This window comes from Pollachius pollachius, assembly GCF_949987615.1.
Source record: "Pollachius pollachius genome assembly, chromosome: 2".
Lineage (NCBI taxonomy): Eukaryota > Metazoa > Chordata > Actinopteri > Gadiformes > Gadidae > Pollachius > Pollachius pollachius.
The window spans coordinates 10,373,248-10,386,696 of record NC_136935.1 but is presented as its reverse complement, the minus strand read 5'-3'; the positions used below and the strand labels follow the sequence as shown (position 1 = coordinate 10,386,696).

The window sequence follows — 13,449 nt, the reverse complement described above, 5'->3', positions numbered from 1 at the left end:
GAATCAGAGAATGAAAGTTGATTCAATAGCAAGTAACCTTGGGATGTTATTGGAAGAAGACCAGGCTCTGTGATTGCATGCCTGTACGAGTTACTTCTCTTGGTATTGCTTGTGCTATTATCTTGTTTTGTATGGATCATATGTACCGCTACCATGTGTGAGGCACTGGCAAGCTCCTTGGCTTGATATGACACACGTGCTTCCCCGGCCAACGGCTTTTCATCTCCTGAGTGACAGCCCAATCATGATTCAGGGTTTGATCCGGCAGCCTACAATGTTGGCCGATAAAACGACTGAATAGTATATGTTACTGGACCGGAATGGTTTGCCATCCACCTGGCATAGCCATGTTAACCTCAGCCACGGTTCCATTCAATATGCATTTCATCCTCATGTTGCTCATTTCATAAGATCGACAACCACTCATGGATATTGTGATTAGGATTACCATTATCCGTTATATGACTCTTAAAGAAACGACCAAGTTATGCGGAACATATGACAATAGCGAACATTCACTTGCTGTTGTCAAATGGTCAGCAAAATGTTTCTGTGGGGGTCATTTTAACGGCCTATTTTCTTGTCCTTTCTTGTTCGGGAAAAAGGTGAAAAACACCTTGGCTGATGATCCCAGCTTTGAAAGCGGAGCCATCCTTTAAAAGAGCTGGGGTTTTGGCGGCAGAAGAAGAGATGTGAGGGGAGAGCTCTGCAGGAGCACGGGCCCCCAGAGGCCCCGGGGCTACACACAGATTCAGTTTCTCCCTCTCTGCCTTCCAAAAACAAAGGAATTCCTGAGAAAATGAGGGCAGGAACTCACCCCAAGTCTCTCTTAGTCTCCCTCTCTCCCTCATGCACGCTGCATGGCACATATGTGATTCTGCAGAAGCAACACACACAAACACACACACACACACACACACACACACACACACACACACACACACACAGAGCATGGGCCATGGAGGGTGGAGGACCTGATTGGGGCCACGCCTCTTGCCTTGTAATACAATTACACTGATTTGATATTGAGTGAGACGAGGTCAGGGAGAAATTACAAGCTGGGTGGGGATGGGTAGAGGGAGGGGAGGGGACAGATACAAGAACAGACTCCTGTCATTAACAGATCCGAGTCGCCACCACCATACACACATCCAACATCCGACTTCCACTCCAACATCTAACTGCTGCCGTAACTGTGTCACCCAACCAACCGCTGTCTAATCCACACACACACACACACACACACACACACACACACACACACACACACACACACACACACACACACACACACACACACACACACACACACACACACACACACACACACACACACACTTCTTCTATTCTGAACCACAGTTGGAACAACTCCTCCGTAGAGTGGAGGAGGAGTTGTACGATGAAAGAAGGACAGTTCTGAGCCACTGTCTCAAGAGGCTGCAATCCATCCCATGAAACATGGACCCGTTATCAAATATTGGTTATCCCCTTTACTCGAATCTTGAACATTTTCAATAGATCCTAGATGTCTACAAGCATGTTTTGCAGAGTTGACAGTTGGTAAGGCGGTGGTGGGGTCATGGCATCCTGACAAACAACCCAAGGTTCACAGTAGACCCCGCCCCCCCGTAGAAGAGTGCTCCAAAATCATTCAGTTCCTTTGCTCCAGTTATAGGGTTTTGAATCAAACTCTCTCTCCCAGCGTTATCTGAAATGATAACAACACGGACACCACGCTGATTTTTGCCAATAATATGTTTGCCAGATAATTAAAGAGCATGGGGAAGACAATGACAGACTTTGTTCGGAGGCTAATCCCTGGCAAGCGCCATGCAGTGTATCATGGCTGTCTCCGGAATACACACCATTAGCGCGCTCTCATTACCGATATGATAAACGACGACTTCCATCTCCTGCCATCGCTACACCAGCACAACTATCGCGGTATTAGCAGGAGAATTGGTGGAAAATAAACAAGTGATGTATACACCCAACACCTCCTCTAATAGGACCAGAGAGGGTAAACAACCAGTACAGATTCTAGGTTACCTGGTGGAATGGTGTGTGGACTATGCTGCAGCGATATTTTTGTGTTTTGTATGTTTTGATAATTTGCCGCTCACATATAAAATAATGAGATTATGGAAGGAACGAAAGACGTATACAAACAAAAACAAGAACGGAAAAAAAAAAGAAGGAAGAAAGAGTATTGATGTGCAGTAGCCATAGCTACGGTTGGGTTTACAGTGTGCCTCTTTATCTGCAATGCACAGCCAGGGAAACGAAACCAACCTCAGCCCTTAGAACCATGAGGAAACCACTGGCCCAACTGCTAGTTTCAGAAATAGGTGATGGAGGGGAAACTTGGCCCTCAAAAAACACACACACCCACATGTTTATGGACCAACAGACAAATATGATCAGGAAAAGATTACAATGGATAGGTACACTAATTCAATGCCAATGCTAATTTGGAGGCAGTAAGCCAGGTAACCGCCCCTATTCCGACACAAAAACCACAATCTGCATCATTTACATCAAGTCAGTCCCCTTCAACGCAACAAAGCCCCCATTCACAAAAAACATTATATTCTACAGACGTCCAATACGATTTGTTAACCAAACTACACTATTAAAACAGCTGTCACTTAACCTTCTGCAACATTGTCTCCTGCCATGCAAAGTAAAGATGGTAGATAACAGTTTATTGTCATTACTTTGTCGAGATTTTATCCAGAGCGACTGTATGGTTGATCCATTCGAATACCAACTCCCCATCTTAAACGCAAGTCCCCCGTTCAAACAAATGGTTTAACCAGTGTTTTAGGTCTGAATGAGCCGTCATGGAGCAGGTAGGGGTTCTGCATCTCACTGAAGGAAGCCTGCGGACAATGCTTAAGTTGGGCTGCGGACGATGTGGTTCAAACCATGAACCTATTGCCTTGTTGACCACCCTAGTCACCACAGTATCCTGCTCCTGTCCATAATGTAGGAGATTATACAATGCCGGCTCTAATGCTTGCAGCAGACTAAATAAAGGCTATGGCTTGTCCTTGTGTTAGTAAATCCTAGTTAATTTACGTTGTCCAGGTTCTTCATAGAGAATCTCCACAATCACTCTCCATCTCTCACACCAAGACTGAGAGAAATAATCCTGATTCAGGACACACATACCGTAAAGCAGGGGAATAAAGCAGACCGGGCAAGAGTGTGTTTACACACACACATACATGCGCCACGGCACTATCAACAGAGCATGTGGTTTATTATCTGTTTATTAAGATTCATTATTGGCTTTGTAAAAGGCCAAGCGTTTACTCACAATCTGCCACCGAGTCTGCCGCCCGCTTGCAAGAAATTGCAACACAGCGGTTTTTCTTCTTAAGTCTTAGTCTAATTTCCCCTGTACTCACAGAGGAGTTTCAACTTTTTTATGAGGATTCATTTGTTGCCGTTTAAAAAAAAAAATGAATGAAATAAAAATCATTAGAGGCAGGAAGTTACTAATTCAAACTCAGACAGACAGACTCTTCTATGTTGGGCAATGGGTAGGGAGCAGAGAGTATCTGGCAAGGAACTCAGGCACTATGCAAACACTGTGTCACAGAGCCTCAAAACACACACGGGCCAAGTAGCCGACAGTTGGATGGGCCCAAGAGACCATTACTATTACCTCTTTAGCCATTTAGCCGACGTGTTTTATCTAAAATCACTTACATTGAACATCAGATAGATGTAATTAAGTTGGGATTGAGTTTGGGAGACCTATTGCTCAAGGATGCACACGTGTTAGGGAAAGGATTACCGTGGATCAAACTCAGTATCTTTCAGATGGGAGTGGACCGTACTTTAAGGTCATGCTAACCTCCTGGAGAAATATGTTACTGACAGTGCGCATTGCAAAACAGTTGGAGCTAGAAAATGTGAAATGAAATCATAAACCCACTGACCCCAGCATGAGGAGTGAGAAGAGGAATTATTAGCTGTACTTCTAAAGCTAGAGCGGGAGAGGGGGAGAGAAGGAGAGCGACAGCACAGACAGAGACAGAGACAGAGAGACAGAGAGACAGAGAGACAGAGAGACAGAGAGACAGAGGCGGGAAAAGCGCGACAGCACAGACAGAGACAGAGACAGAGAGAGAGAGAGAGAGAGAGAGGCGGGAAAAACGCAACAGCACAACACACACACATACAGAGAGACAGTTTGTTTGAAGATGAGGACGATGAGTTTGTTTAGCTTAAACAGGATTTACAAGCCAAACAGACACACGCCAATGACACTCGTTCACAGAGACATACTATCCGTCGCTATCTCTCTCTCGCCCCATCTCAAGTTCTCCCTCTACCCCACTTTCTCACTCTCTCTCTCTCTCTCTCTTTCTCACTCAGCAGTGTCACACACACACACACACACACACACACACACACACACACACACACACACACACACACACACACACACACACACAGAATTTCATCAGCAGTTAAAAGAACACCAAATTGGACGATTGTACATGGATGGATGAAGGAACAAGTTGGAGGGATGGAAAGAAGGACATGGATGGAGGGAGAGAACGAGATGGATGGCTAGGTAGTTGGAACACACTGTTCCCCTCGTGGGGACTCTGGCGAGACTGGGTGTCATTTATGATTCAAACAGCCCCCGTGAACCGAGGAGGAGGGCGGGACAGGACGCAGCCATTGTGACAACTACTGCACTCATCTCTCCGAGAGCATCAAATCAAACATGCATGAGGGCCAGCCTGGAGTTCTCTTCCACTCCCTCTCCTTCTACTGGACTATTCACGACTACATACTCATTTAGACACTTTTCACCAAAGCAACGTCTAGCTTAAGGACGCTACAAGTTAGACCGCCGACATTGAGGAATGAAACACTTCACTTTTTAGCCTTGGAGCCAAAGACTCTCTGACCATTAGACCAGCGGGCCCTCAGAATGAATAGTAAAACCAACGCTTTTTGATAGGACACAAGCCAAGCATGCAAAAGATGCAAAGTATTTGATTTGAAGGGGTGGTTCCCTATCAAAGCTGCCACACGGTCATAGGTTAACCCCACTCCCGTCAAAAGCCAAAAGTTAGTACTCCAGTCAAACAGGGAGAAGTTGGTCGTTAGACTGTTCTTAAAAGTTATGCTATAAGCCCTGCCATGTCGCGAGCAACAGTAAAAGACAAGCATTGACACTATACACTCCAAAGTAAACATTGCTCAAGAACCTGTTAAACTGTGAAGAGGTGAACATCTTAGACCAGACCGGCTCAGTTTGAGCTCAGGCAGGGAGTACAGAAATAAGTAGAGCTAAAGTTGACAATGGCCAAATATTTGCCTTAGCCAAGTTATGGTGGGTTGGGGGGGGGGGGGCGGCAGAACTGTTGTTTATCCAAGAGCATCATCTAAGACCTTCATCACCTATGAATGTTACTAGATTGCTTAGAAAAAGAAACTGCATACAACGTTTGGAATTTGTTGACCGTTGTTCCGTTAATAGACAAAACTAATTGGTTACACACAAAAACAACCGCATTGTAATTAACAATCTTGCGGCAGGTTTACGGAGTGAGACCAGAAAGAGTATAATTACAGCATATTTTATAGTTTTTCCACCCTTCTGCCTTAGACCTCGATACAGGATTATCAGTTATTATCAGTTAATCAGCCGTTATTACTGAACAATAAAAACAGTCACATGACTTCCTGAAATAACTGCTTTTATTTATTTATTTATTTATATTACACAGAGAGGGAGACGCAGAAGGAAGAGACGAAGGAGACAGAAATAGGCAGATGCAACTAGACTGGCTTCTTCCCCAGTAGAGGTGTAGGTGATGGCGGGGCTGACGGTGGCCGGAAGTAGCCTCAAACAACCAGTGTCTAAGCACACAGCCCGACTAGTGCTCCACAGCACAGCAATCGTTAAGGCAGGGAAACGTCTACCGCTTGTCAAAACATTGATTGGTGTTTGCCAGGTTGTAAATGCCTAGAGGGCATTCACGGACTATGAATGAGAGGATGTATACAGAGTGGAACGGTGTAACTTCCTTTCTTTACTTGCTAGACTGTGCGAGCACCAAAACCGGATTTGAAAACATGTCAGATGTACTATTGAAAAAACAAATGTATGCCTACATGTAACGAGGTGTGTATTTTTGTGTATGCCTTCTAGCCCTTTTTTAAATGAATGCGTCCCTGTCTGGCATTTTGAAAGGTGTAAATGCTTAGAATGAATGTGTTTATGCATTTCACTTTCACACCTTGTCATAAGAAAAACAGGTTATGTATATGAATATAATCTTTGAGGGCTTGAAACCAATATGTTCTCCATAGAAAAATAGATAACAGCAAAGGGGGTGGGGGGGGAGACTGAGAAAGCGTGAGCAGACCGTCAGACACAGACAAAGAGCATGAGTTTGTCTTTGCTTCAATCGTCAGTTGTTCCGTGCCGCTCTGCGTTCCGCTGTCTTCCTACAGCCGCCATAGAGCAGGGAAAAAGTGCTAAAGAAAGAGCCACCTGTCATGAAACTGATATCAGCTAGTCACACTCTATCAGTACCAGACAGTACCTAGTAAACTCTCTTCCTCCACTCTTGTCTCACCTCTCAAATTTCTCTGTTTGATTGCTCCACAAAAATCTGTGTGTGCGTGACCCAGCTGCTGTGTGTTCTCTGCACCTCGCTCAGCCCCCGTGTGGCGTGTGTGTGTGTGTTGGTGGAGAGCTCGCTCTGCTTTTTCCCTGGCTGAACACAGAGGGAGCAAGACACTGTGAGCCTGCTTAGTGAATCAGACACCCTCCTGTCTAGTCCCACAGGCTAGCTAGCTGGCTAGCTGGCTGGCTGACTGCAGAGGCCCCAAGAGGGACAACAGAAGGATACAAAACTCCTTCCGAACACAGACACACACAATTTCTCACACACACTCACACACAGACTCACACAAGGGAATGTACTCTCCTTTCAAACAAATGCAGATGGTTTCTGCTCCTTATGCTCTCCTCCAGGCTGTCATTCATTATGGTCACCTATTCTTAGTCAACTTGTTTTCATTAAAGGCTTGTATCAAACCGATTTTGTTTTCAAAGACAAAGTGAGCAATAGTAAGCAGATCTAGGTTATATAGACGCCTGTTGCTTTATAAATTAATCTCATTAGATTGCATTACCTGATAAAAGAAAAAGAAGGTACAACAAACTGGATATAAAACAGCAATTGATTGCACAGCCTTATATTGATTGCAGAATATCGATTGCTCCATATTGCCCTAGGTTCACTGATATAATCCAAAAGCCAGCCCTTGGCTCGCAGTCCATTATTCATCCAAATGAGGATCTGGTACCTTCTACGCCTCTCTAAAATACCTGATTTCCCTTCTTCCTTCCACTTCGATTGCTCTTCAAGTTAGCTAGAGGCTCTCCTGTGATAATGAAAGGGATTCAGTCTCCTCCTCCTCCCATCGGGAGCCCCCTCTGCTGCTCTCTGCTCTGCCCCGGCTGGCCTCGAAGGCAGACGGAGGAATTTAACTGGGAGGGTTCGCTAGACCCGCTGCACTGATTTGAGGACGGCCGCTGTTGCTGCTCCAGAGAGCGGTGCCGCCGATATCCAATACCTTCTTCCTGAACCTAACGCAGGTTCAATTGGGTGTTTAACTCCGCTGAACGCTGCATCTATAACACCATCAGTGTGTGGTTATCTGTGTAAACACGCGCCGTTAACAGTACAAATAGTTGCATTTAGCCCTCGCCAATCCAATAGGTGCACCACCAGCCTGTACTGGGCTACACCGTGCCAAGTCGAAACACACGCGTTTCCTAATTGTATTACAACAGGTAGCGGATAATAATAGGCTTTATGTGGGACTCCTCTCTACAAGCTGCTCTGAGCCATGAGCTAACTGACACACATTCCCAGGTTAGCTTCAACTAAATCGCCCAGTGACTTACCGAGGATATGCAAATGAGGTTTCCATTACGCGCGAAAACGTGTAAAACGTGTAAATGTGCTTGTCATAATGCGTGTCTAGCGTATCTTCCCTGCGAGGTGTCGCTCAGTATTCATGCCTACTTTGATCATGTATAAACGGGAGACCCGCACGCCAACCCGCAACACACACAGCCCAATAACCCGGTTATTACGCTGCGTAAATTGGGCTCGTTTTGTCTTGACAGATATCAAAATCAAAACTCTGGGTCAAAATAACTTCATCAGTGCAATTAAATACTGTAGGTCAACCTATTGTTAGCAGGTCGAGTGTGTGTGTCCAGCAGCAGAGAAGGCAGCAGACCCATTCTGAACAACACACACATGAACATATTTATAACCCCCCTTTGCGTCGGCACGGTGGGGATGTTGAAAGTGCGGAACTTACTTTGTGAATCAGACGTCCGGGACGGTCCGTTTTAGTTCTCCAAAAACCCTCGTGTTTACGGTGCTCCTTTCCACTTCACAAAGGCGACACGAGATCCCCCAAAAAACGACGTGAGTGACTGACTGAATCAACTACCGTAGAGCACGGCAAGTTGAAGTGTCAAATTACACTAGCTATTCAGTTACCACAGAGAGCCATGCTTGGCGGTCGGTGTCAAAACGTGTCCCAGATTTCTTGAAGAGGGAGCCCAGCGACGCTGCTGTAGACCAACCCAACACGCTGTAATGGCGCAATTGACGGGTAGCCCGATCACACTGGACCGGAGTTCACATGTACGGCTTGTAGCCTATTTTTACTCACTTTAAATTGCCCCGAGCCTTATTCTCTAATAGAGCCTATTATTAGTAATAGCTGTGCACTGCGCATCCTTTCGGTATTCATCTCCAAACATAAATATGGATACAAACAAGGAATTTGTTGACATTTTTTTTGTATTTGATGAAAAAGTATGACTTTCAAACAGCAACACAGAGAATGCATAGGAGCTATACAACGGGACATTTGACAACACCAAAACATTTACATTATATATTTGTATTATATAATTTAAAAATCGCATAAATAAAAAGTATTGTGAAATTATTATTCCACATCGCCATATTAGTGTCGTGTGTATTGACTTAATTGCGTTCATTGCTTTCAAATATGTATTTATTGAATCAATTTCGTTGACAAAACACACACACACGTCCGCCCCGCCCTCTCTTCTTCCCCCGGGTGTGCGAGTGAGCGCAGCGGCTATCGGCTTCCGTATTTTGCTGATCACCGTTCTCAGATGGAAGCCTCAGAATAACAAAGACATGTTTGAGAGCAGTGGCTACAGCGGCTGGCTGGGCCGGGCGGTGACGTCAAGGAACAATGTCTCCCCTCCCGAAAGACACACACAGACACACACACACACCCACGCAGACACACACACACACACACGAAAGCGCGCACAGATACACACACAGGCGCGAACGTGCACACGCGCACATGCACACGCGCACACAGCTCTCCCCGACTAGTCAGACAAGGCTGAACTGCCCAGAGGGAGGGCAGCGCGTTTCCTAAGCTGGAACAGTGCATCTGATAGAAATCTCTCTCTCTCTCTCTCTCTCTCTCTCTCTCGCTCTCTCTCTCTCTCTCTCTCTCTCTCTCTCTCTCTCTCTCTCTCGCTCGCTGTTTATATATATGAATATATATTGTGTATAAATTCCTCATACATTTCAGCTTTCCACAAACAAGTACTCTACAAGGCCCTTGAAAATCCTGAAAACAAAGAAAATAAAAAAAAATTGTTAGTTAAATTAAATGTTGACAAGTTTCATTCTGCTGTGGAATAATCCCTTCCGTTCTGGGCCACGCTTTTATTTTTTTTTACAAAGGAATGACACCGGGCCATCTATAGCTTCCTGCCTGGAGGGCGTGAGACACACTAGTGCAGCGAGGGGCAGGCTGGACGGACAGGAGAACAGGGGGGGGGGGTATCTGAAGGGGAAAAGTGGTTGGGAGGGGGTTTCAGGGTGGGTGGGTGGGCGGGGCCGGCCATCCCACCGCTGTCACGGCATCTCAAGGACATTCCAGCCCGCCGGCCTGAGAGAGCTTATAAGCACACAGGGCCGACGGAGGGACAAATGGGTCCGGTGACATCACCGGTGACCAATGTTTTTATTTTTATATTGTTTTTACATTGATGCACCTCCTAGGGACTTGTCCCTTTCAAAAGGATGCTGTGTTTTCACAGTCATCGTAATAGAATGAAGGTGTGCTCCTAGGAATAAAGAAAAAAAATAAACCAGAGAGAGAATAAGACGGTGATAGAAGAAACAGGCAACACTCCGTGTCAGGATCGGCAGCTATCAGCGCTCCTGGCCGCTGCGGTCGTTTAATAGATGTTGGCCACATCATAATATCGTCCGTTCTGGGCCATCCATCAAGTTTTTGTTAAACGCCACCCGAGAAGTGGAGGTCACGCACAGTGTCACACATGTGAGGCTATCCGCTTCTCCCAGGAAATTCAAATCCCAGTTCATAAAAACAACGCTGGTTGTAGTCGCAGTAGCAGTGGCAACTATGACGCCAGATGGCTGAGATGATGAATGACTGAATTATAGGCCGGGAGAGAGACTCTGGCTCTGCTGGGCTCTGTGTGTATCATTTCACAGACCCTCGATTCAAGGAACGGGGGTCAATTGATTGCAATGGATTTCAGATGGAAACAAGTGCTTTGGCTGAGGCGTGCTCCGACTCAAAGATTTAGCACGATTTGCATTGTGTGTGGAAAGCAATCGACAAAAACATGCATGATTATCCTGTAATAGCGTACTGAATTTACTACCACAACCGAAGCTTTTGTCCTAAGCAGGTGGGGGTTAAACACGCATCTTATTCAAGGATGAGCAAGATGTGTTCATGCTCCAGAGAAGGTCCGACCCCATAACCGTTGTACTGGGAATAAAACAGCCTTAAGACTAAGCTGAATCTAAACCCCAAAACATGACTTTATTCCAAGTCATGGTCAGTAAGGTCAAATCTAACCTTCTGAATAAGGTTCTGTGGTGGGCGTTAACATTTGGAAAGGGTAGTCTAAGTGGGCGTTAACCTCCTGCCAAGAGGCGGGGTCTACATGGGTATTAACCTTTAGCCAGAGGCGGAGTCTAAGTGGGTGTTAACCTTCTGGCGGAGTAGGGGTCTAAATGTGATTGGTCAAGTCAAGTCAAATGCAATTGGTGCTTTCCTTCACACAGTGGTATAATGCTGGGGACCTGGAGTGGGGCTGAAATCAGCTGTGCGGTGCACGCTGCGGCCAGACGGCTTTGCACAGGGCAACCCTGCTGTCTCAGGCCATTACACTCATGTGGCTGGGGGAAATAATGGCCATTAGGAATGAATACAGAAAAATTACCATGAATGGGCTTCCCCATACACACAGCGATTTACACAATATTGTGTTGACCGATTGACCAAGCAAGTGGCAAAAATTACTTCACGATTTGAAACGGTAAAAATGAACATAGTAACATTATAAATTCAATTTTCATATCCTTTTTTATGGATAAAGATCATTCTAAGATGGAAATGGGTGTATATGCATGCCAATTTCTATCTTTGTCTTCCATGAAGAAACAAGAGATATGTTATTAAATTATACGTATCAATCATTCCAATCCATAATTGAATACAAACAGGAGCGTATGCCGCTACATTTGCGCACCTGCATTGAACCAGTTCCCTACCACTTCCTTTCTGCTCTCCCCTCCTCTCCGCTCTGTTCCTTTTCTTTTAACCCGACTCGCCCCCTCTTTCTCTCCCTCCTTTCAACCTCTCAGGCCGGGCCCCCCTGTGGTCTTTCCTAGGCTCAGCATTGGGTACCTGAGAGCCAGGCAGTGAGTAGTAGGTGCTCACCATCACAGACCCTTCCATACTGGAGAACCGTGACAGCTTACAGCTCCCCCAGGCTCTGTCGAGGGTAGTGGAGAGTAGCGAGCAGAGAAGGAACAGCAGAGAGGCCGAGGAGCATAGTAGGAAAGAGATGTGAATGAAAAGAACAATGACGTAACACCTAATACATTTTATCTCTGTATTGTAAGGGGGCGGTGGTCTAGGGTGTTAGCCAAAAGGTTTTGGGTTCAATCCTGAGGGCCACAGTTTAGTAGTAGGCATTCCTGGAAAGATACTTACTGGCTACTTAAGTACATATGTCTTAATACAAATCACTGTAAATCACTTTGGATCAAAAGTGTCCATTAGCATTTACTTAGTAGTAACAGCATTACTGCGTATGTGTGAAGCAACTACTTATCAATGCTAAGTGGGTGTCGACAACATGAGATTCAGAGTGAGGCTTGTTTGATCTTTGAGCATGTGATTGTTCTATTTTTACCCACAGGTTCTTGCAGCAGCAATGCATGCACTAAGCCTCAAGCCCATACCTCTTCTCCCCCCCATTGTGCATGCATGCATGCATGCATGCACATGTCTGAGCCTTGTTCAGGGTCTACGTTATGCAACAGAGAATCTGACCTTGGAGAGGACTGGGACCAGGGGGAGAGACAGAGAGCTGTGTGAATGGTGTGACCATGCCAAAACCTGCATGTCATCCTTGACTGCACAACTCGCCAGGCCTTATCATTATAGTCAGTAGGGTCTGTTCCCAAGAGACGAACAGAAAGAAGAATGCTTTAATTCGTCTTCCCAGCTGTGTGTGTGTGTTGATGTGGGAAGGGGGGGTGGGGGTTACCAGGTCAAACTGTCATGTTCGCATCAGGAGGTTATGATTCAGTGAATGTTTTAAAACATGAATGATTATATTTAGTTTTGATGATTGAAACGGGTTGGTGTTATTCAAAAACAAGAATTGAAAGGGAAAACATCAGGACGTCATAAGAAAGTACCCCAGCCACATCATCGCTATCTACTGCTATTGAGTCATTTAGCAGATGCTGTTGTTCATCACTTACAGTGAATTCAGATGGAGGTCATTAAGGAGGAAGAAGAGGTTAGAAGGGCACCTTGCTCAAGGTAGCCTAAAGGAAGGGGCATGGGGGATGGAACCCATGCTTTTGGACACCGTAGCAACCATTATTTAATCCAAACATGAACTACAAGCATGAGTTATTGATGGGCCGAATGTCATATCCTGTCATATCCTGTGCTATAAGTAGGGGCCATGTTGTTAGAGTTCAAAAGGAAGGAAAAGGGAGCTGGGCAGACCTACCAGCTAAACTAGTGCCTATTTCTCAGGTTGACATTAATATAATAGCCCGGGTGCCCAAAACAACTTTGTATTGATTCACATAACCTTTTAAGGCGATCGATTACTGCACTCTAACTGAAAATGTTTGAGCATGGGCATGTTTTCAAGGATGGCTGGTGTAGTGGCCTGCATTAAATATTGTTTTGTGCTGCGTGAGGGGTTTCTTTGGTGATGCCTAGTTAATTCAGCGGTTTATTTTAATTTGTCGTTTGAGTTGCGCTGTTTAATGTAATTACTGTGGATTATGCATTGTGATTGTTTTAAAATATCAC

At 45.4% G+C, this 13,449-nt stretch overlaps 1 protein-coding gene across 2 annotated transcripts in view; it reads right to left on the bottom strand.

Moving 5' to 3' along the window:
- zmiz1a (zinc finger, MIZ-type containing 1a) overlaps positions 1-8,500 on the bottom strand; it is a 108,949-nt gene extending 100,449 nt beyond the window's left edge. For both annotated transcript variants that reach the window (XM_079730581.1, XM_079730582.1), the window contains exon 1: positions 8,380-8,500. The gene's annotated coding sequence lies outside the window, so the exon portion shown is untranslated. The remainder of the gene's footprint in view (positions 1-8,379) is intronic.
- Positions 8,501-13,449: the final 4,949 nt, after the last annotated feature.